A 23,133-nucleotide genomic window follows, 5' to 3' on the forward strand; every position below is an offset into this window, starting at 1 on the left:
TATTATTTTCTGAAGATTACACTACAGGTAATACACTGGGACAGGTGGGTCATCTTCATGGCTCAATAGCATTTCAAATACAGCACCCACTCTGCTGAAACCAAGTGTTTTACACACCAGACAGGCCCCCGGACCTCGTACAACCTTGCTGTGGCTGTGGCCCCTTTCTTTAATTTTTTATGATTTTCTGAAGATTACACTACAGGTAATACACTGGGACAGGTGGGTCATCTTCATGGCTCAATAGCATTTCAAATACAGCACCCACTCTGCTGAAACCAAGTGTTTTACACACCAGACAGGCCCCCGAACCTCGTACAACCTTGCTGTGGCTGTGGCCCCTTTATTTTTTTATGAGTTTTTCAATATGGCACCATTAGACAGGCGGTACATGGGGATAGTACATCGTGCTCTTCACGAGTCAATAGCTCTTCAAGCACAACAGCCACAGTGCTGCAACCAGGTGTTTTACACACCAGACAGCTCCCCTAACCTTATACAACCTCGCTTTGAGTTGTTTAACATTTCTTTCAAATCACTTGGGTTCATCAATCATTTGATCATTTTTCAGCGTGGAATAAACCTATTACTTGTTCCTTGGAGATTACCATCTGCTGATAAGATATGATCGCTATATTGACCATATACAATTTCTTGCATAAGGAATTCATATTTTGCATACACCGATCCCCCCGGAGTCCCAAGTGATTCTGGTTTTGGAAAGCTAAAGGACAATGAGCTTCACGATACCAGGGGGACAGTGGGTGGTCAAGTCTCCCCTAAACAATGGATCTTGTCAGATTATGATGTCAGTGCATTTAATAAATGTTGTTGAACTCTCTTTAGCCCAAATACAGAGGAGCCCAGACCCAGAATGTTACACATACTGACAGAGAGTGATCTCATTATGTGTGTTTGGATTTTAACAACTATTTTTATTGTTTGCTAGAACCAAAACAATCTATGTTAGACATTTTCATCTTCAGCCAAAAATACAAACCTGTGTACGTAGTGTGGTGCAGGTTCTTGTCCCATCCTGCTCTTGGTCCAGGTTGGAGGGTTGCACCGATTCTGAATCTTGTAAGCTGGTATGGATGGGTTTGGGTGTGTTGTTACCAGAGTTGTCCAGGAGGGGGATTCAGGTGTCTCGGGGGCATTCTTGTTTTTCTATGAGTTCAGGTTGATTCTGTTGGTCTGTCATGAATCTCCCTCACGCAGGCAAGCGCTCCCGCATTCCCTCGAGCTCTCCCCATACCAAACGTGCACATGTCAATCAGTCCTCTACTTAAAGCCTCATCTGTCCCCCGGTCATTGCTCACGATTGAGATTCTCTCCCGGAGCTTACCTTCTAACTACGCCTTTGCCTTACTATGACTTCTCCCCTGGACCTCGACCCCACTTTTCCGACTACCGCTTTAGCCACTCGATTTTGTACCTTCGCCTGTTTTACGCTTTCTCGGATCCTGACCCCAGCCTGTCTCTTCATTTACGCCTCTGCCTACCGACGCAACTTCTACACCTTCCCGGACCCTGACCCCTGCCAGTCCCTCGACTACGCCTTCGCCTGTCGATTCTGTGCCTATGCCTGTACTACGCCTTCCCGGACTCGGGCCCCTGCCTGTTTACTCCGACTACGCCTGCGTCTCGCGCCAACCCTACCAAGGGCACCGCATTGGATCCCTATCCTCAGCAGTCAGCCCCTGCGTGACAGGTTCTGAGTGTCTTGGTTACATCCGTTTGTGTGTATAGATGAAAAAGCTATTGAAGAGCACCCCCACACCCCCCACCCGTCTCGGTGGAAGTTGCCATGTTCAAAAAATCCTAAAAAGATAATTAAAGTTGCACACAACAAATCATGTCTGTGTAAGGTCAGGAGGCCTGCCTAGTGAGCACAACACTTGATTATAGTCAAAAAAACAATTAAAAAATAAATAAATGTTCCACAACTCAAAGCGAGGTTGTATAAGGTTAGGGGAAATGTCTGGTGTAAAACACCTGGTTGCAGCACTGTGGCTGTTGTGCTTGAAGAGCTATTGACTCATGAATAGCACCCCCCAATCCCCATGTACCGCCTGTCTAATGGTGCCATATTGAAAAACTAAAATTCTTATTAAAAAAATAAAGAAAGGGGCCACAACCACAGAAAGGTTGTATAAGGTTCTGGGGGCTGTCTGGTGTGTAAAACACTTGGTTTCAGCAGTGTGGGTGCTGTATTTGAAATGCTATTGAGCCATGAAGACGACCCACCCGTCCCAGTGTATTACCTGTAGTGTTATCTTCAGAAAATCATAAAAAATTAAAGAAAGGGGCCACAGCCACAGCAAGGTTGTACGAGGTCCGGGGGCCTGTCTGGTGTGTAAAACACTTGGTTTCAGCAGAGTGGGTGCTGTATTTGAAATGCTATTGAGCCATGAAGACGACCCACCCGTCCCACCTGTAGTGTTATCTTCAGAAAATCATTAAAAAATAAAGGTTCCATAACCCAAAACAAAGCTGGGAATAGTCAGATGACCTGCTTAGTGTGCAAAACACTTACCTGCAGCATTGTGGGTGCTGTGGTTTAAATGCTATTGGTTTGTGAACAGAATACCCCTATCCCAGTGCATTGTGCCACATTAAATAAAAGCAAGAGAAAAAGAGATTCAGAACACAAAGCTGTGTCAGTGTTCTGTGTAAAAAATCGGTTTGAACATCATGGGAGCTGTTTTTAATAAGCTGCTGAGTAAAGAATATTTTAATCTTCCTGCTGTCAGTAGTATTTTCAATATAGTTGACCCTTACCTGAATGAAAACAGGACGTAAAGGAAGGGTTTCAGAAATCAAACAAAGCTTTATTCCCGTGCTTACAGTCTGGGTAATTGGAGACCGCGCTGTTCTGCTTCCTATGGTCATATACGGGTTTTTCGCATGAAGCCGTATTGAACAGTATTTCTCGCTTTGTGAACGTGTGCACACAGCGGTCCCCCGGGTTCCAGTTCGTGCGTAATTACGCATCGATGAAAAACCGGAGGTTTAAAAAAAGATAATTAGCTCACCGATAGATTGATGTAAAGGCTGTGGAAATATCCACAAGTCGTGGTCTTTAAAATGCTTTTGGTTTGAAGGCGTTCTGTGCTTCCATTGCGGAGATATGGACAAAAGCATATTCGTGCTTGGTCAAAAAAATGTCATAAAAACGAAAAAGTAAAGGCTGAGAAATCATCCACAATGTATTTTATACACAAAGCAAGTGTTTTTGTAACTCTAAGAGATTTCGTGAAAGCGCTACAGGCGTGCCAAAATCGTTTTCGAACTTCAAGCTAACTTTACCCCGGTCTCCTCCGCTGAGGTCAGATACACACGGGAAAGTGTTCAGGCGGCTTCACGGAGTCCCGCCTCAGACTGGAAGCAGGTTCTAATTAGACGCTGAGAACAATCCGGGTCTCTGTGTGTAATTGATTGTGTTGATTGAGCGGTAGTGTGACCAGGTGTGCGGTAGCAGGTCCTGCCAGTATAAAAACCTAGTCACCGTATTCACACTCTATGCTCTCTTGCTTCAACACAGTTTGGTGGTTTACTTATTTTACTCTTGTAGCAATTTAGCGGGACGTTAATTTGGCGATGCGCTCGTTTCTCTTTATGCTGTGCCTGTGTGCAGGGGCCGGTCTCCCCGCACTGATCTCCGCCGGGCCGGCTGGCTGGGACTCTCGGGAATTAGCGCTCCAGGCCGACCTCCCGGCTCCTGAAGACGCAGCCCAGTCGGAGGATTTGAACCTGGCAGATTCGCCCTCTGAAGACCTGTCTGCAAGCGAGAACGACTCGCGGTCCTTGGCTCCCGACTTCCGCCGCCTTCCCGTGTCCAGAGACGCGTACTCGCCCTACTTCGACAAGGAGAAGATGAAACACCCGAGGAGTGGCTGTGTGGTGCGACTCCAGCAGGATGTACGTGAGGGTCAGTCGGCTCCTGTTCGGCTTCAGCTGTCGGCCATCGGAGGTGACCTTGGGCAACTGCAGCGTCAGCCGAACCACACGCAGTTACTTCTACTTCATCTACGGGCTTCACGAGTGCGGCACTGAGCGATCGGTAAGTGGGTCTTCATCTACAGGCAGTGTATCGATGTGAGCTGTAGAGCTAGTGTCGGGGTTGCCTTGCCTGGGAATATCGCTTCCTCTGTGACCCTGCAGGTTGTCCAGGGCCGCCTGGTGTACTCCAACACTCTCCACTATGCCCCGCCCTCCTCCAGTGCACCTGTGCATCGCTTCATTCCCTTCTCTGTGCCGGTCAAGTGCTCCTACAACAGGTAGGCAGGGCTCTGCTGCTGCGGAAAAGCTGCTGGGGAAAGTGTCCCCTCAACCCCTCTGTCCTGCAGGTTCCACTACTCCTACAAGGTTGGCTATGTCCCCACGTGGGCCAGGAGAAGGACCTTCTTCAAGGACCTGAAGAACAAGCACAGCTTTGTGCTGCTCACCACCAACTGTAAGCTCCTTGAGTGAGTGGCTCCTCCTGCCTGCAGGGGGTGCTGTGTGCAGGTGTATCTCTCTCTCTCTCTCTCTCTCTCTCTCTCTCTCTCTCTCGCCCACTGGGTCCGGCTCTCTCCTAAGGATGAGTACTTCATGGGTCAGCCCATGTACTTCCAGGCCACTGCCTACTTTGCCACAGTGGAGCAGAGGCTGTACATCCACTCGTGTTATGTAACGGAGAAACCGGACCAGCACTCCCAGCCCCATTTCCCTGTGATCGACAACTTGGGGTACGGCCCCTTCTGGGCAGAGAGGTGGGCAGGAGCCCCGAGAGCCTGCAGGGATTCATCCTTGTCCTTGTCCCCAGGTGCATGGTGGACAGCAAAGCAGATGGCTGCCTGTCCAGGTTTGTCCCCTCCAAGCAGAAGGATGTGCTCCACTTCACAATTGATGCCTTCCTCTTCCAGAAGAAGCTGTCCAGGAAGGTACTGCTCTCAAAGGCTGCTCAGCCTTCTTGCTCTACTGATCCATTGTCTGCTTTTCCATCCATGATCTAGATGTGAACCAGACTGTGGCAGCTGTAGTGCCTAGAGCACTGGCAGAAGGTCCTTCTCTTTCCCTCTATTGGCCTTGATCCCTTAATGCTGTGACCTTCCCTCTTGTAGCATGAAGTGACTGAGCTGTACATGCACTGTGTCATGGCTGTGGCTCCTGCTAAAGCAACACCAGGGACCAAGTCCTGCACCTACAACAGGGAGGCAAAAAGGTACTTCTGCAAGGAACCTGCCGAGGGTGCTCTGGGACATGCCAGGTGGAGGCCTCACCTGTCCTCCTCTCCTCCAGGTGGGAGGAGCTGTATGGTGACCATGAGGTCTGTGCCTGCTGTGAGTCCAGGTGTGCTGGCAGCTGGAATGAAGGTGGGTCTGGTTCTCTATCCCTTGTGGATGCATCTCTGTCCAAGAGACAACCATGCTTGGACAACTGAGGAATGATCCCATGCTGGACAAAGGGACTGTTTAGATGAGTAGCATCACTGTGGGACTCTGGGTATAGCGGATCCCTCACTCCTGGGTGCTGCTTGTCCACAGGTACCAGGAGCCTGGTGACCAGTAGTCGGGTGGCTGTGGCACCAGTAGAAGCTCCTCTGGATGTGGGAGCTGACTGGACTGAGGATGAGGAAGGAGACCCTCAGAGCTCCAGTGAAGATGCTGAGAGCACCAGTGAGGATGTGGAGGGAGCAGAGGACTTTGGAGATGTTGGCCAGTGGACAGGTAGGGTCTGGCAGGAGGAGCTCCTGTAGGGGTGGGTGTCCTGCAGTGTAGCTGGATTGTTCTCCTTCTTCCTCCCCAGGTGCCTGAATGAAGGCTCCAGCCTGGCCCTTGTAACTCTCCTGCCTCCACTTGCCTTGTAATGGCAACATCTCAATAAAGCTGTGAAAGACCCTTCTGCTTGCCCTTGTTTCTTTATGGTTTATAGGCTTGAATGGGGTGGAGGAATTCAAGGGAAGTGAGACCCATTAATCAATGGACGTATTTGTGGAGGTTCCCCTTTCAAGAATGCTTCCCGTATTGCTGCCAATGAGGACTGAAAATGGCTGGAGTAATAAAGCATTGTTCTGGGGGAAGATGGCCGCACTATTCCTTGGGCAGGGCATTGTAACTTTTTTTTTTTTTTTTTTTTTTTTACTGGGGGAGAGACAGTGATGTTCAATATACTGGAAATCCTCCTGTTTCCGAGAGGGGTAGTACTTATGGAGTGTGAGTTGCTACTGTAGTGACCAGTAAGGGTGAGATCTGGTGTCCTATTCTAGGCTGCACAAACTGACTAAAAGAAACACAAGGAAGGAATTGTCAACAGGGGCTTGGTGTAAAGTAGGCCTTCCCTTCCTTAGCAGAGGAACAATACTGGTGCACAATCATCAGTGAATAATGATGCAGTTAGAATCTCGGAGGTCTTGTCTTATGGGCGTTGGTTTCACAGTAGGGGTTTTGGACAGTCATGGGGAAGTATTAGGATTGAGACTGGAGATCCCAGCATGACTGGGAAGACAGGTGTTCACAACCACCTCTACCAGCAGCACAGACTGTGTAGATTGAGACTGAACGCTTACTACACAAAGCCTCTCCCCTGTTTCAGTGTCCCATGTCATGAATTTCAAGTGAATCCTAGTCTTCCTTTGTAACTACCTATAATTTGCACAAATCCTGCTGGCCCACTAACACTGTCAATTTTTAGCCCTACTGCACTGCCCTATTAAAGCTTCAAGGATTTAGGCTAAACTATTTTATATAATGGTTCCAAAGGTGGCTTCTCAAAGCACTTGCCATAATTACAATTAGAATACACAGGATAAAACAGTTCCAATAGACAGAGGAGACCATGGATGGTGGTACTAAGAAAAGTAGAAGCAGAGTGGTAAAGAATGGAACCAGTTCAGTAAAGGCTCTTCTCCAGAACAAGGTGTTGAGTCTGAATTTGAAGGAGTTTAGGGAAGGAGACTCTGCTATCCTTGGGCAGAGAGTTCCAGAGCTTGGGGGCATAACAGGAGAAGGCCCTGTCACCCATACAGTGTAGACGGGCTTCGGGGACAGTTAGGAGACCAGAATTAGAAGAGTGAAGGTTATGAAGTGGGGAGTAGGGTGATAATAGATCAAACTGCTACTGAAATGTGAAGGCACGTTCTACAGTTTATGCAAGAAAGGGTAATGTTAGGCTTTTATGGGACGGGGGTAATGGCAGCACTTTTGAGGACCAATGGTACAACAGCAGTGCTCAAGGATTCATTTCTAATATTGAGGTCAATGGGTTATATACCCATCGTTCTTACCAAAGGCTCAGAGACCTTTTGCTATATAAAAAGACTCCTTTCCACCACTAATTTATTCAGGTTTGGTTCATTTGGGTTTTATCAGTTAAAAATTTAATATTGTATGTCAGTTTGTTGATGCCTGTATATCACAGTGATCTGCACACACACCTTTGACTGAATATGGGCTACCAAACCTCTCCACCAAACTTATGTATCACGGTAGGTACACAAGAAGTTTATTTGTAATAACAGGGTTGTTGGTGCCAGTAGTCAGATTGGGTCAATTGCAAGGTAAGAACAGCATCACATTAACTGGAGATGATCCAGAGATTAGCATGCAGCTCTGTACGCCAGATTAATACCGATTTGCAACGCGCTCATCTGCTGACTTCAGTTCCCTGCTCAGTAATCACAATGTTCCCAATTGCAATGAGCCCAAGGAAACAGCTGCTGCTCTATAGAGGACACTACAGGACAGGACTAAGTACAATTCCTGTAATAGACTAAACAGTTTAGTGCCAAACTAATGGAACACTGAATCCTATGGGACAGTTCCAAATGTAGTAACAGCTTAATACTGAAATAATATCGTAAACACCTCGTGATCTTAAGAATCTGTCGCTGTTAAAACGTATTATAATAATAACCTAAAATTGTACTGCAGCCACAACACAGTTGACTTGCAGCTCCTGTCCTGATCATACAGAAAGATGTCATCACTATAACACCTGTTAACAAACATAGCGCCTGCAGTCTGTGAAAGAGAGCTCTGAGGTAAATATTCCTTGCAGGGAAGTGAACTGAAAAACAGGCAAATACATCACTCAGATGAAGAGCAACGACTGTCGCTAAAGAAAGTGAGCGAGGGTACACCTATAGTAGTTCATCCACAGAAATTCAAACACGCACCAGAGTACCACAAAGCTAGAAGCATGCCTTCAACTGGAGTATTGTAGCACGACTATGTATAAGTAATATTAACTTATTCCAGGCGTTCATCTGGTTTAAGAATACGAATCAATGCCTTCAAATAGACCTTTAACAGTCCTTTGATGTAGAATTAAGAAAATGGGGAATTATTTGAACCCATTCTCAATCCAGTAGTTTATGGACAGGCGCTCTCAGCAGACTGTGTGCAGGAGTGATGGGTGATGTGGAATTCTATGGGCTCAGTGGGAATCTGGGAGTCAACTCAGGGCTCTGCTGTAGATTCCTGTAGAACCGGTGTGAAATAATAATGTATCGTTGGCTGGTATTGTTAATGTAAAGTTTACTGGTACATTTTGGCCAAAACATATTTTCTTTCTTCTTTTTTTCAGCATGGAATAAACCTATTACTTGTTCCTTTGCAGCCTACGCATGCTGACGCAGCTACCCACCTGAACTACAAATTGTATGTTGGCCGTTCCGTTACACTATATTGATGAATCGTACAAGATCATAGGATCTATAAGCCTGAAGACTTGTCTTGTACAGTGCCCTGATAAAAATCAAATTAATTACACTAATTTTTATGGTAGTGAGGCTTCCATAGTACACGGATGGAATAGTGGACGGTGGGCTTTTAATTTTTTTTTTAATTTAAACACCAGAAATACAAAAACGAAGACAGAATATGAAATACGATACAGAAATAGACACTTCACATCCAGAAGAATTCACAATTATAAAAGCTGAAACTTATACTTTTAAAATATTTCCATTGTATGTCCTTTTTTACTTAAAAAAGAAACTCTTCTTTAGCTCAGCTGGCAAGGCCTGGGTTCGAGCCAATGCAGTGAGGCACGAACTAGGGTGGGAGCGGCGAGGACACAAGCCCTGGAACCCGAATCCGTTACAATAACAAAAGGACAGACAATGAAATATGGGTTATTTTGAAGTCCCAAATATGAGATATAAAGTCGCAATTACGAGATATAAAGTCGGAATTCTGAGTTTTTAAGTCGCAATTCTCAGTTACTAAGTCGGAATTCTGAGATACCATAGCGCGTTTTTATTTTTACTCCCTGGCGGAAACGGGCTTCCATAGAAATGGTCAGATTCAGAGCCATTGCAGTTCGTGCTAATTAGAACAACGCCAGTACTGAACCCTCAGCACCGTACTGACTACTGAGCACAAGTTCAGCTGCTCGCCAACTTTGTTACGCAGTTTTGCATTACTATTGAGCTCAGAGCAGGAGCTGATCGTCAGACAGTACCGTGTTAAAAAAGCAACATGAGCCAGGCAGGAGTCAAACCTACAATCTTCTGTTCCGAAGTCAGATGCGTTATACATTATGTCACTGGCCCTAATCTTACGGTGCTCAACTGCACCATAGTGACCTCAGCGCCACTACTAGTAATGCATCGCCCCCGGCCAAAATTGCTTAGTAAAAAAAAACGTTTTCTATACTGTCTGTTTAAAAATATTATATCTTTAAAAAAGACAAAGGGTTTGTGTGTCGCACTAAAGTTTCGATTCATTTCGAATGCAAAGAAAAAACATTTTCTTCCAAGAAATCATAAATTTGTCTCATCCTCCATACCATAATCCTCTCTTGTAGTAGTAAAGCATTTTGAGTCAAACCGCACAATATATTAAAGGAACAAGTAATAGGTTTATTCCATACTAAAAAGAGAAGAGAGAAAACACAACGTTTCAGCTGTGAAACCTTCTTCAGGTTTGTTTTCTCTCTTCTCTTTTCAGCATGGAATAAACCTACAATATTACTTGTTCCTTTGCAGATATGCATGCTGACGTAGCTACCCACCTGAATATATTAAACGTTTCATCTATACGATTAACATAATGTTCTCCTTAATAACTAAAGTAAATGACAAAGCCTTAGAGCCACAGAGAAAAACAAATTGCATTTAAAGTAATTTTAAAGGCTCGAGATAACATTGCACTATAAACGCAAATGTCTGTCTTCTTTGTGGCGCTTACTTTTTGTTGCTTTAGCAAATTTCATGCAGTTTATTTCTGACACAAGACATAACAAGCTTGTGTATTTATGACAAAAAAGCAGGGCAACAATTTATATCGGCCTTGAAATTGAAAGTGTTAAAAAGTGAGTTAAATGCAGATATAGTAAATATATTTTCTCATATAATGGTGTGTTTTTTTGTCTAAAAATCCTTCATGAATGGTTTAACAGACACTTTGCATAATAAAAAAAATATATATTTACGAATTTTAACTTTTTATACAGTAAAGTTTTGTTGTGAACATGAGCCCTGTTTATCGATATCGCCAACACAGTTCTGGATTTTATTCTGCCTTCCTATGAACATACTGTATGAATTTTCATTCACACAACAGCTTGCATGAAGTGCGCAGTAGTTTCTACTTAATAAAAATATACAATTCACCGCTGGTATAAACAGATGTGTGCCATGTCTGCCTTTGTAAGCATTTGTTTCAAAAATAAGTTCACAATATGTTAAAAACACAAAAAGCACAAACTTAATAATACAACGATACAAAATCAAAACCAAATCATAAAGCCAATTAAGTACCTATCCTTTGAAAACAGAGAACACCTTTATATCTACAATAAAAATGTGACATTTGTATCTACTTTTGAATTGCTGTACAAAGCAGACAGAGTAGTCCCTGAATTCAAAGATCAGATCTTGGCCAAAACAAGACAATCAGATGTGAGCTGAATTCGGAACAAGAGCCTCTGCTTCGTCATTTATTGAGCTTTTGATCAAAGTCTGAGTGAAAAAAAGATCAGCTATTTTAACTGAAATACACAAAGGGCACCTTCCTTCGAGCCAGAGTCAAACCAGCAACCTAAAGATGGCCTCTTGTTTCCACTACAGTCCTCTGCTCTACCAACTGAGCTATCAACAGATGTCGGGAGTTGCTCTCTGGCACATACTGCCCAATGTAGTGAAATGTTCCGGATGATTTAAATCCCAGATCGACATCGTTTCCAACTTGTTTCCTTAGTCTTGTTTACCTTGAATTTAAGCCACAAACCAGGATTCTACTGTATAAACTTCCGGAGATATTACAAAATGTTTGATGGAGCATCAATCATTCCAGGCGGAAATTGACTCCTTTCTTTCTCGAGGGATAATATTAAACATTTCATTTAGATCGAGAAGAGGATCACCATGAGACACAAAACAAACAGTTTCATTCTGTCTTTATTAGAATCTGTATCACAGCTAATGCATGTAAAGCCTTTAGTATGCGAGAGTGAGAGTTCAGTTATGCCAGGGAGTGTGAGAAAAGAGAACTGAAATTTAGTAAATTAATATTTAAATAGAGTGTAAATCTTCAAAGTGTCACTGCAAAACTATTACAGGGGTCTACCAGCTGCCGGACGTACTTGTTTTGGGACTATTTCCAATAAGTACCACATTAGTAGTTGTGTGTCCTTACTGGTATCTTTTAAACATCCGGTTATATACAAACGGGACAGAGACACAGTAATAATCCGATTTTAATGTGTCCTGCATTTTAACTTACTGAACAGATAAATTGAAATGTTCTGATTCAGAGCCCCTGCAGTTCGTGCTAATTAGAACCACAACAATACTCCTGAGTCCTGAGCACCACACTGAGCAAAGGTTCAGCTGAACTCTGACTTTGTTCAGCACGACTTGTTGTTGCAGTTGAGCTCAGAGCTGGAGATGATCTCCATATTCTACCACACTAACTAGTCCTAAACGTAGTACACAGTACACACTTTTTTAAAACAATTTAAAATATTACACAAAGGCTGTAAAGCACACTCTAAATCGATCCGAATATTTGATTTCTGTGATCCGTTTAGGCAACATTAGGCAACGTGGCGCTTCTCCAGCAAAGCATTTCTCAGTTTTGTGAACTACTGGTGCTTTTAACACACCATCTTGCGTGCCTTGTCAGGATGGCCGAGTGGTCTAAGGCGCCAGACTCAAGGACTCCTGTCTTTCCATTGCTTGGGTGTTCTGGTCTCTGAATAGAGGCGTGGGTTCAAATCCCACTCCTGACAGCTTTTCCCTCTCCTGCATTTTTCCTGTCTTCTTGTGCTCGCTGACAACGACAGAAAGAAGAAAACGGAGAAACCGGCTTGCGGGCACATGATGGGCAGGGAAATGCTTCGTGAACATTTCAATGTGATTAGCAGAAAGTCAAATAGGCTTCGATTTCTCCCTTAAGAACTGTTTGGGGTGCCTGTAATCGAGTAAAGATTTACGGTCAAGGTATGCATTCAAAGGTGAAAGACCGAAATATAAATCCAGAAGAAGATGTATTAAAACATATTGTTTTCCTTGCGGTTTCCCCTGTATTTCATTAAATGTGGCATTGTGAAATCAGCCTGTAGCCCTACGGAATGCAGCCACTCTCCCAGTGACAGCGGCAGGAGCCGAGAGGATTAAATCAGAGCTCGAACAGAGAGTTAAAAATATATGGGCAACTAGAACATAGATCATAAAACATTTTTATTAAACTTTCCTATCTGCACGGCCTTACTGAAGTATTTTAGCTGCATTTTAGCTTCTATTTATATACTTTACAGTAGTTAGTGTTTAGTAAGAGAAGAGAGATACAAGCGCTAAACCCCCACAATAACCAAACCTTAACTAAAGCAGGAAGATCAGTTTCTGCTCGAGACAGCCGTTTTCTGAACTGTAAACCTTCAACACTGGCTGGAGACGCTGTGTCCGGACTCCGCGAGGTTGTATAAGAAAAGACTCGGAGAGCTGCAGGCCCGACTCATTGCTCTGCGCTCCCCGTGCAGAATGCGCGTGTCCTCCCTCCTTCATTACCTTCATACACTCCTCTCAAACCACTGCAAACTACTGAATTATTTCGGTGAACAGATACTGGGTCTTTCTTTCCGAGATATCATAGGCAGAAACAATAAACGGTGAAAACAGGAAGGTATTCTGATCGTATAGAGAAATGCGCAAAAATACATTTCCTAAAATCCAATAAAATCTAGTTACATTCTGATGCTATTCTGATGTATCTGAATAGTTTTGGCACAGTTGTTACAGCAAAGAGACAAATAAACTTTTTTTTAAATTTCATTCGAGCTGTAGTTTTGAATGTTTTTTCAATTATCTAAATAATACAAACACAAACACCCGTTGTAAGCGTCTGACCATTGATATTCTTGAATTACAGTATAAGCCCGTACACACGCTGGCACGCAGTTCAGCGAATATGATGCCCCTGCAGGGGCCGAATATTAGACAGACGTATACATACAGTCATCGTGTGGAGTTTATTCCTCCTCTGCCGCAGTCTTTGCCTCTTGTCACATTTGCGCTTAATTGTCGATTTTTTGTATAGAACACCGAATATCTTGAGGAAGCCTGTCAAGCGAAGACTGATGGATTATTGAGGTGCAAACCCTGGTTCAAAATCAACACCCTCTGCTATTGCCGTTGTTTCTTTGATAGTTTCTTCAAATTCCTCATCTGACCTTCAATATCGAGGGATATTGAGCATAATACCATACAAATTGTAACTTTCTTTTGATTGCCAGTTTAATTAAAATGCCACCCCCTTTTACAGTTATTTTAGATGTTTGGCAAGGCGTAATATCCCCCCTCTCACCCTCAGCTAAAATATTTTAAAAGTACAACAACATTACATTATATTGAACAGCGTTTATGTTAACATTTATATTCAAATTAAGGAAAATATACGAAAATATTAAAATAGAACTCCGGCGATCTGTTGTTTTTGCTTGACAAGTTCTCGAACAATTTTGCAATGTTTTTTAAATTACTTTAGCTGAAGATGCAACGGGAGCATAAGTGAATTCTCCCGCCACTCACTGGAACATATAATTCCATGGGTGAATACTAACTGCTTGCAAGTTGCCATTGTCAGTAATTATTGGAAATTCCCGGTAATGTTGACTCTGGTACTCAATTGTTTACTACTGCAAATATCAAAATAGTTCAGGTTTTGCGGAACAATTAAATTTTTGCGGTGATGATGTTTACTATAGGAAGAAGTGCGTCCCTGGGTGGGATCAAAAAACCCACCTGGGGGTTAATAGCTGAAAACGCTAACCGATTGCACCACAGAAATGCTTACACCTTGCTTTTTTTCATTTACATACTTTTGGTGAACAAAAAAATTCACTCGCATTTCATCTTTCGCAAGCTGTATGATTTTAAAAAAACAAGTTGTTCTGCAAAGGAAATGAATAAACGCATTAAACCAAATCAAGACCTCTTTGAGTGTCCCAAATGACATATTCTGTAAAACAAGACAGGAAAAAAAAGGTACCGCTGGAATTCGGATCCAGGATTTCCTCTTTAGGAAACAGGTGTTTTAACCAGCTTTACCACAGCACCGACAGAATACTATTCTTATACAGGTGGGTAACCACCCTCAAACCTTTGTTCTCTCACTATTTTACCTTTGCCTACTGCCCTGTCTCTCTCAAACCTGAAGAAGGCTCCACGGGCGAAACGTTTTGTTCTCGTTCTTCTTTTTTTCGGCATGGAATAAACCTATTACCTATTCTTATACAGCCGCTTGGACACACCGCTCTGAGACATCTGAGGTCGATGTGCGCTGAGCCTGGTCGCCGAGCAAAATCATGCCCAAGGGGGGTGGCGCACGTGATGAGGTGGCCGAGTGGTTAAGGCGATGGACTGCTAATCCATTGTGCTTTGCACGCATAGGTTCAAATCCCATCCTTGTCAGTTTATGTTTTCGACTTGTGATCCGTTTCTAAGTCGGACTTGCTTTCTTTAGCTACTGTAGTAGAGCAGTAATATTTCTAGCGTTGGCTGAACATGCTTACAGCAGTAGCTGACAGATATAGTCTCTTAATATTTAGGTTAAATTTATGCTTTGTACTGCTTTCACCTGATATTAATAGTAGTCCTGATGAACGATTTAGGGACATGGCGCATCTTGAAAATGTTCTTGTTAATTTCAGTTTGGAAAAGATGCACTCACCAGAAGCAGAAACTGGTCGTATCTGCAAAATGCGCAATGCAATAGCAATGTCTTGCTATGAGTCCTTACCTATTTCAGGAGGCGTTGTAGGACTTTTTTAGTTCAGAAAAAGCTATCAATTCATCTTACATTTCTACTCCATTAATATTAGCAATGCTATCTTTACTAAGCTCTAAATATAGCTCAAAATAAATGCTAATTTTAAAATACTTTTTTAAAATAAATGCTATTCCATATGTTGTAACTTTGTGGTATTTAGAAATTTTATCTGAGGATGCAAGGGAAAGTATTATACAACTGTGAAAGAGGCTTGTATTTTAATACAATTTTCGATCAAAAGAAAACCAAAGTCCCTATGATATTACCGTCAATATCCCTTGATATCAACGTTCAGTTGAAAGATTTGAAGAAACTCTCAAACAAGCAACTGCAGTAGCAGAGAGTTTTGATTTAAACTGATGCTTGCAGCTCAATACTCCATTCATTCTTGAAAGAAGCAAAGACAGGGATATTTTGAGTGTCTCCATGATCCTCTTCTCAATCCAAAAGAAAGGTTTTATACAGTGCCTTGCGAAAGTATTCGGCCCCCTTGAACTTTTCAACCTTTTGCCACATTTCAGGCTTCAAACATAAAAATATAAATTTTTTATTTTATGTGAAGAATCACCAACAAGTGGGACACAATTGTGAAGTGGAACGAAATCTATTGGATTTTTGAAACTTTTTTAACTAGTAAAAAAATGAAAAGTGGGGCGTGCAAAATTATTCGGCCCCTTTACTTTCAGTGCAGCAAACTCACTCCAGAAGTTCAGCGAGGATCTCTGAATGATCCAATGTTGTCCTAAATGACTGATGGTGATAAATAGAATCCACCTGTGTGTAATCAAGTCTCTGTATAAATGCACCTGCTCTGTGATAGTCTCAAGGTTCTGTTGAAAGCGCAGAGAGCATCATGAAGACCAAGGAACACACCAGGCAGGTCCGTAATACTGTTGTGGAGAAGTTTAAAGCCGGATTTGGATACAAAAAGATTTCCCAAGCTTCAAACATCCCAAGGAGCACTGTGCAAGCGATCATCTTGAAATGGAAGGAGTATCAGACCACTGCAAATCTACCAAGACCTGGCCGTCCCTCTAAACTTTCAGCTCAGACAAGGAGAAGACTGATCAGAGATGCAGCCAAGAGGCCCATGATCACTCTGGATGAACTGCAGAGAACTACAGCTGAGGTGGGAGAGTCTGTCCATAGGACAACAATCAGTCTTACACTGCACAAATCTGGCCTTTATGGAAGAGTGGCAAGAAGAAAGCCATTTCTCAAAGATATCCATAAAAAGTCTCATCTAAAGTTTGCCATAAGCCACCTGGGAGACACCCCAAACATGTGGAAGAAGGTGCTCTGGTCAGATGAAACCAAAATCGAACTTTTTGGCCACAATGCAAAACGATATGTTTGGCGTAAAAGCAACACAGCTCATCACCCTCAACACACCATCCCCACTGTCAAACATGGTGGTGGCAGCATCATGGTTTGGGCCTGCTTTTCTTCAGCAGGGACAGGGAAGATGGTTAAAATTGAGGGGAAGATGGATGCAGCCAAATACAGGACCATTCTGGATGAAAACCTGTTGGAGTCTGCAAAAGACCTGAAACTGGGACGGAGATTTATCTTCCAACAAGACAATGATCCCAAACATAAAGCAAAATCTACAAAGGAATGGTTCACAAATAAACGTATCCAGGTGTTTGAATGGCCAAGTCAAAGTCCAGACCTGAATCCAATCGAGAATCTGTGGAAAGAGCTGAAAACTGCTGTTCACAAACGCTCTCCATCCAACCTCACTGAGCTTGAGCTGTTTTGCAAGGAAGAATGGGCAAGAATTTCAGTCTCTCGATGTGCAAAACTGATAGAGACATACCCCAAGCGACTTGCAGCTGTAATCGCAGCAAAAGGTGGCTCTACAAAGTATTAACGCAAGGGGGCCGAATAATTTTGCACGCCCCACTTTTCATTTTTTTATTAGTTAAAAAAGTTTCAAAAATCCAATAGATTTCGTTCCACTTCACAATTGTGTCCCACTTGTTGGTGATTCTTCACATAAAATAAAAAAATTATATCTTTATGTTTGAAGCCTGAAATGTGGCAAAAGGTTGAAAAGTTCAAGGGGGCCGAATACTTTCGCAAGGCACTGTATGATCCTGATCCCACTAGAAAAAGGGCCAATTTCAGCCTGCACTGATGTCCCTTCAAACGTTTTATAAGAACTCTAGATGTTTATACAGTGGAAGCCTGGTCCATTTCTTCTTCTGAACGAGACTATGGGAGTGAGTATTTTGACGTCGAACTGGGATTTAAATAGAGGAACACTACACTACATTGGGCTACATGTGTGACAAAGCGTTTCCTTTCCGACCTCTCGATAGCTCAATTGCTAGATCTTAAGACTATAGACAAAAACAGTGGGCATTTCTTATGTCCCTGGTTTGAATCCAGCTCGAAGGATGGTGTTTTCTTATTCCTTAATCAAAAAGTGAAAATTGCAAATTTGTCTTTCACTTTTACGTTCACCCGAAAGCTCAGTATACAAAGAAGTAAAGGCTCCTGTTCTGGATCCTAATCCCAATCCTCAGGTCTGATTGTTTTGCTTAGACCTTTAAAATGTACACTGTGGACTGTTTGTTCTTCCTAACACAATTAAAAAGCCGTCGACAAACTTACCGATCGGGAGTTTAGTTCAGTGATAGCGCGCACTTAAGACGCTCCATTTTCTATCGCCGGCATCTCTGTATTCTTTTTAAACGCGATATTTTTTATTCTTCGTGTGTGAATTTCAGGGAGACTCATAAACCCTTTGTCTGTTTTAAAGATACATTATTTTAAACCAGACATAATGAAAGACGTAGTAACTAGACACACTTACAAGACACATGAATAGTAGCGGCTCTGAATGCAATACAAATGCCAATGGCGCAATGGATAACGTGTCTGATTACGGATCAGAAGACTTTAGGTTTGTACTCCTTCCTGGTTCGTGAAGAAGCTTTTAAACCTCACTACTCAACACTGACATCGTAGGGTGTGCGGTCCTACACAACCTTACTATCGACTGGATGAGTCTTCTGTTCTATCTCCGATTCTTTCCACACATTCCTGCTATTTCACCACCGTTATTGTAGGATAACAGCCACAGACACGAGAAGATATACTATTCCGAACAAATGTCTTAAAAAATCACGTTGAAAAAGGTGACAATACGTTTTTGTTTCTTTAACGTAATTAGTGGGGCCAGCAGGGGGCGCTCACCCTGCGGCTCATGTGGGTCCTAAAGACCCAGTGTAGTGACGGGGACACTATACTGTAAAAAACAGGCGCCGTCCTTCGGATGAGACGTAAAACCGAGGTCCTGACTCTCTGTGGTCATTAAAAATCCCAGGGTGTTTCTCGAAAAGAGTAGGGGTGTAACCCTGGCATCCTGGCCAAATTTCCCCATCGGCTGTTATCAATTATGGCCTCCTAACAATCCCCCTCTGTGAATTGGCTTCATTACTCTGCTCTCCTCCCCACTGATAGCTGATGTGTGGTGAGTGTTCTGGCGCACTATGGCTGCCGTCGCATCATCCAGGTGGATGCTGCACATTGGTGGTGGTGGAGGGGAGTCCCCATTACCTGTAAAGCGCTTTGAGTGGAGTGTCCAGAAAAAGCGCTATATAAGTGTAAGCAATTATTATTATTATTATTATTATTATTATTATTACTTTTGCCTGTAAAGTTCACATTATTTTCTGTAGCCGCAAATCCCCAATATTTCTGCTGTCTCCCGAGAAACACAAGCGTGGAGTCAAATCATATAAAATAACACAACACATCTATTAATTTAACACCCAGATGTGACAGAACACATGTAAGACTTACACACAGCTTTTAATATGATATAGTGAATTTGCAGGTGTCCTGGGGAGGGAAGACAACTGATATTAAGGAAATACATATTTAAAGGGGATGTAAGTCTTAAATGTGTTTTGTCACATCTGGGTGTTAACTGAATACTTTTTTAGCATTATTTCTTGTGTTTTGACTCTATACTTGTGTTTCTCAGGAGACAGCAGAAATATTGATGTTTACATTTCTATTCACATTCCCGGTGATATTGACTGAGGTAATGCAGAAGCATGTTCTCTATAACAATAAACGGTGCGAGAAGACAGGAAAAAAGGCACCGCTGGGATTTGAACCCAGAATCTCCTGTTTACTAGACAGGCGCTTTAACCAACTAAGCCACGACGCCAGCAGAATTCCCCTCTTTTACTGCCACTTGGACACACCGCTCTGAGACACCTGCGATCAGTAAGCGCTGAGTCGGCTGGCTGAGCACGTTGCCTCCTTTACATTCAATAGGAGCCCCGACTGTAAGAGAAACGAAGAGAAATAGGTTTTATCCGGCACTTTTCATGTCCAATGCACTTGACATCTCCCACGGGCGACAAAGTTCATTTACGACACCTTTCTTTCTTCTTTCAGCAGGAGTACAATAATGGCAACAACATGTTTGGAGTTCGGCATTTCATTTAGTCTGCGGAAACATCGTATCGGAATGAACTGCCCGAGATAAAAGAGTAATTGCGGCTTCAGATCGTTTTTACAGAGCATTGCGTTGTTCTGTTCATGCTGACTACACGCTTTAGATATGTCATTTACTGCAAGCGTTGCTTTTCCAGGTTTTTCTGAAAAATGGGGTAAAGTTAGCTTGAAGTTCGAAAACGATTTTGGCACGCCTGTAGCGCTTTCACAAAATCTCTTAGAGTTACAAAAACACTTGCTTTGTGTATAAAATACATTGTGGATGATTTCTCAGCCTTTACTTTTTCGGTTTTATGACATTTTTTTGACCAAGCACGAATATTCTTTTGTCCATATCTCCGCAATGGAAGCACAGAACGCCTTCAAACCAAAAGCATTTTAAAGACCACGACTTGTGGATATTTCCACAGCCTTTACATCAAACTATCAGTGAGCTAATTATCTTTTTTTAAACCTCCGGTTTTTCATCAATGCGTAATTACGCACGAACTGGAACCCGGGGGACCGCTGCGTGCACACGTTCACAACGCGAGAAATACTGTTCAATACGGCTTCGTGCGAAAAAACCGTATATGACCATAGGAAGCAGAACAGCGCGGTCTCCCATTACCCAGACTGTAAGCACGGGAATAAAGCTTTGTTTGATTTCTGAAACCCTTCCTTTACATCCTGTTTTCATTCAGGTAAGGGTCAACTATATTCACAATACTACTGACAGCAGGAAGATTAAAATATTCTTTACTCAGCGGCTTATTAAAAACAGCTCCCATGATGTTCAAACCGATTTTTTACACAGAGCACTGACACAGCTTTGCATTCTGAATTGCATTCTTTTTCTCATGCTTTTATTTAATATGGCACGATGCACTGGGATAGGGTTATTCTGTTCACAAACCAATAGCATTTAAACCACAGCACCCACAATGCTGCAAGTGTTTTGCACACTAAGCAGGTCCTCTGACTTTTCCCAGCTTTGTTTTGGGTTGTGGAACCTTTCTTTATATTTTTTAAGGATTTTCTGAAGATAACACTACAGGTAATACACTGGGATAGGTGGGTCATCGACATGGCTCAATAGCATTTCAAATACAGCACCCACACTGCTGAAACCAAGTGTTTTACACACCAGACAGGCCCCCTAACTTTATATAACCTTGCTGTGGCTGTGGCCCCTTTCTTTATTTTTTTATGATTTTCTGAAGATAACACTACAGGTAATACACTGGGACAGGTGGGTCATCTTCATGGCTCAATAGCATTTCAAATACAGCACCCACACTGCTGTACCCAAGTGTTTTACACACCAGACAGGCCCCCGAACCTCGTACAACCTTGCTGTGGCTGTGGCCCCTTTCTTTATTTTTTTATGATTTTCTGAAGATAACACTACAGGTAACACAGTGCGATAGGTGGGTAGTCTTCATGGCTCAATAGCATTTCAAATACAACAACCACACTGCTGAAACCAAGTGTTTTACACACCACACCTTATACAACCCTTCTGTGGTTGTGGCCCCTTTATTTATTTTTTTAATAAGAATTTTAGTTTTTCAATATGGCACCATTAGACAGGCGGTACATGGGGATTGGGGGGTGCTATTCATGAGTCAATAGCTCTTCAAGCACAACAGCCACAGTGCTGCAACCAGGTGTTTTACACCAGACATTTCCCCTAACCTTATACAACCTCGCTTTGAGTTGTGGAACATTTCTTTATTTTTTAATGGTGTTTTTGACTGTAATCAAGTGTTGTGCTCACTAGGCAGGCCTCCTGACCTTTTACAGTCATGCTTTGTTGTGTGCAACTTTAATTATCTTTTTAGGATTTTTTGAACATGGCAAATTCCACCGAGATGGGTGGGGGGTGTGGGGGTGCTCTTCAATAGCTTTTTCATCTATACACACAAACGGATGTAACCAAGACACTCAAAACCTGTCACGCAGGGGCTGACTGCTGAGGATAGGGATCCAATGCGGTGCCCTTGGTAGGGTTTGCGCGAGACGCAGGCGTAGTCGGAGTAAACAGGCAGGGGCCCGAGTCCGGGAAGGCGTAGTACAGGCGTAGGCACAGAATCGACAGGCGAAGGCGTAGTCGAGGGACTGGCAGGGGTCGGAGTCCGGGAAGGCGTAGAAGTTGCGTCGGTGTGGATTCAGAAGGCAGAGGCGTAAACGAAGAGACAGGCTGGGGTCAGGATCTGAGAAAGCGTAAAACAGGCGAAGGTACAAAATCGAGTGGCTAAAGCGGTTGTCGGAAAAGCGGGGTCGAGGTCCAGGGGAGAAGTCATAGTAAGGCAAAGGCATAGTTAGTAGGTAAGCTCCGGGAGAGAATCTCAATCGTGAGCAATGACCGGGGGACAGATGAGGGTTTAAGTAGAGGACTGATTGACATGTGCACGTTTGGTATGGGGAGAGCTCGAGGGAATGCGGGAGCGCTTGCCTGCGTGAGGGAGATTCATGACAGAACCAACAGAATCAACCTGAACTCATAGAAAAACAAGAATGCCCCCGAGACACCTGAATCCCCCTCCTGGACCACTCTGGTATCAACACCCCCAAACCCATCCATACCAGCTAACAAGACTCAGAATCGGTGCAACCCTCCAACCTGGACCAAGAGCAGGATGGGACAAGAACCTGCACCACACTACGTACACAGGTTTGTATTTTTGGCTGAAGATGAAAATGTCTAACATAGATTGTTTTGGTTCTAGCAAACAATAAAAATAGTTGTTAAAATCCAAACACACATAATGAGATCACTCTCTGTCAGTATGTGTAACATTCTGGGTCTGGGCTCCTCTGTATTTGGGCTAAAGAGAGTTCAACAACATTATTAAATGCACTGACATCATAATCTGACAAGATCCATTGTTTAGGGGAGACTTGACCACCCACTGTCCACCTGGTATCGTGAAGCTCATTGTCCTTTAGCTTTCCAAAACCAGAATCACTTGGGACTCCGGGGGGATCGGTGTATGCAAAATATGAATTCCTTATGCAAGAAATTGTATATGGTCAATATAGCGATCATATCTTATCAGAAGATGGTAATCTCCAAGGAACAAGTAATAGGTTTATTCCACGCTGAAAAATGATCAAATGATTGATGAACCCAAGTGATTTGAAAGAAATGTTAAATAACTCAAAGCGAGGTTGTATAAGGTTAGGGGAGCTGTCTGGTGTGTAAAACACCTGGTTGCAGCACTGTGGCTGTTGTGCTTGAAGAGCTATTGACTCGTGAAGAGCACGATGTACTATCCCCATGTAACGCCTGTCTAATGGTGCCATATTGAAAAACTCATAAAAAAATAAAGAAAGGGGCCACAACCACAGCAAGGTTGTATAAGGTTCTGGGGGCTGTCTGGTGTGTAAAACACTTGGTTTCAGCAGTGTGGCT

General features: G+C 43.1%; 1 long non-coding RNA gene and 2 other non-coding genes across 3 annotated transcripts; 2 read left to right on the forward strand and 1 right to left on the reverse strand.

The window, feature by feature from the left end:
* The first annotated feature begins 4,651 nt into the window (after window positions 1-4,651).
* On the forward strand, window positions 4,652-5,197 carry LOC138242372 (uncharacterized). The gene is made up of 3 exons (XR_011191526.1): window positions 4,652-4,730; window positions 4,808-4,925; window positions 5,106-5,197. It is a non-coding gene; the product is annotated as an uncharacterized lncRNA (long non-coding RNA).
* A 6,911-nt stretch (window positions 5,198-12,108) lies between these two features.
* trnal-caa (transfer RNA leucine (anticodon CAA)) lies at window positions 12,109-12,219 on the forward strand. Its single transcript has 2 exons — window positions 12,109-12,146; window positions 12,174-12,219. It is a non-coding gene; the product is annotated as a tRNA-Leu (tRNA).
* Window positions 12,220-19,369: 7,150 nt separating this feature from the next.
* Window positions 19,370-19,443, reverse strand: trnat-agu (transfer RNA threonine (anticodon AGU)). Its single transcript has one exon. It is a non-coding gene; the product is annotated as a tRNA-Thr (tRNA).
* Window positions 19,444-23,133: the final 3,690 nt, after the last annotated feature.

The sequence above is a fragment of the Lepisosteus oculatus genome, chromosome 14 (assembly GCF_040954835.1).
Source record: "Lepisosteus oculatus isolate fLepOcu1 chromosome 14, fLepOcu1.hap2, whole genome shotgun sequence".
NCBI lineage: Eukaryota > Metazoa > Chordata > Actinopteri > Semionotiformes > Lepisosteidae > Lepisosteus > Lepisosteus oculatus.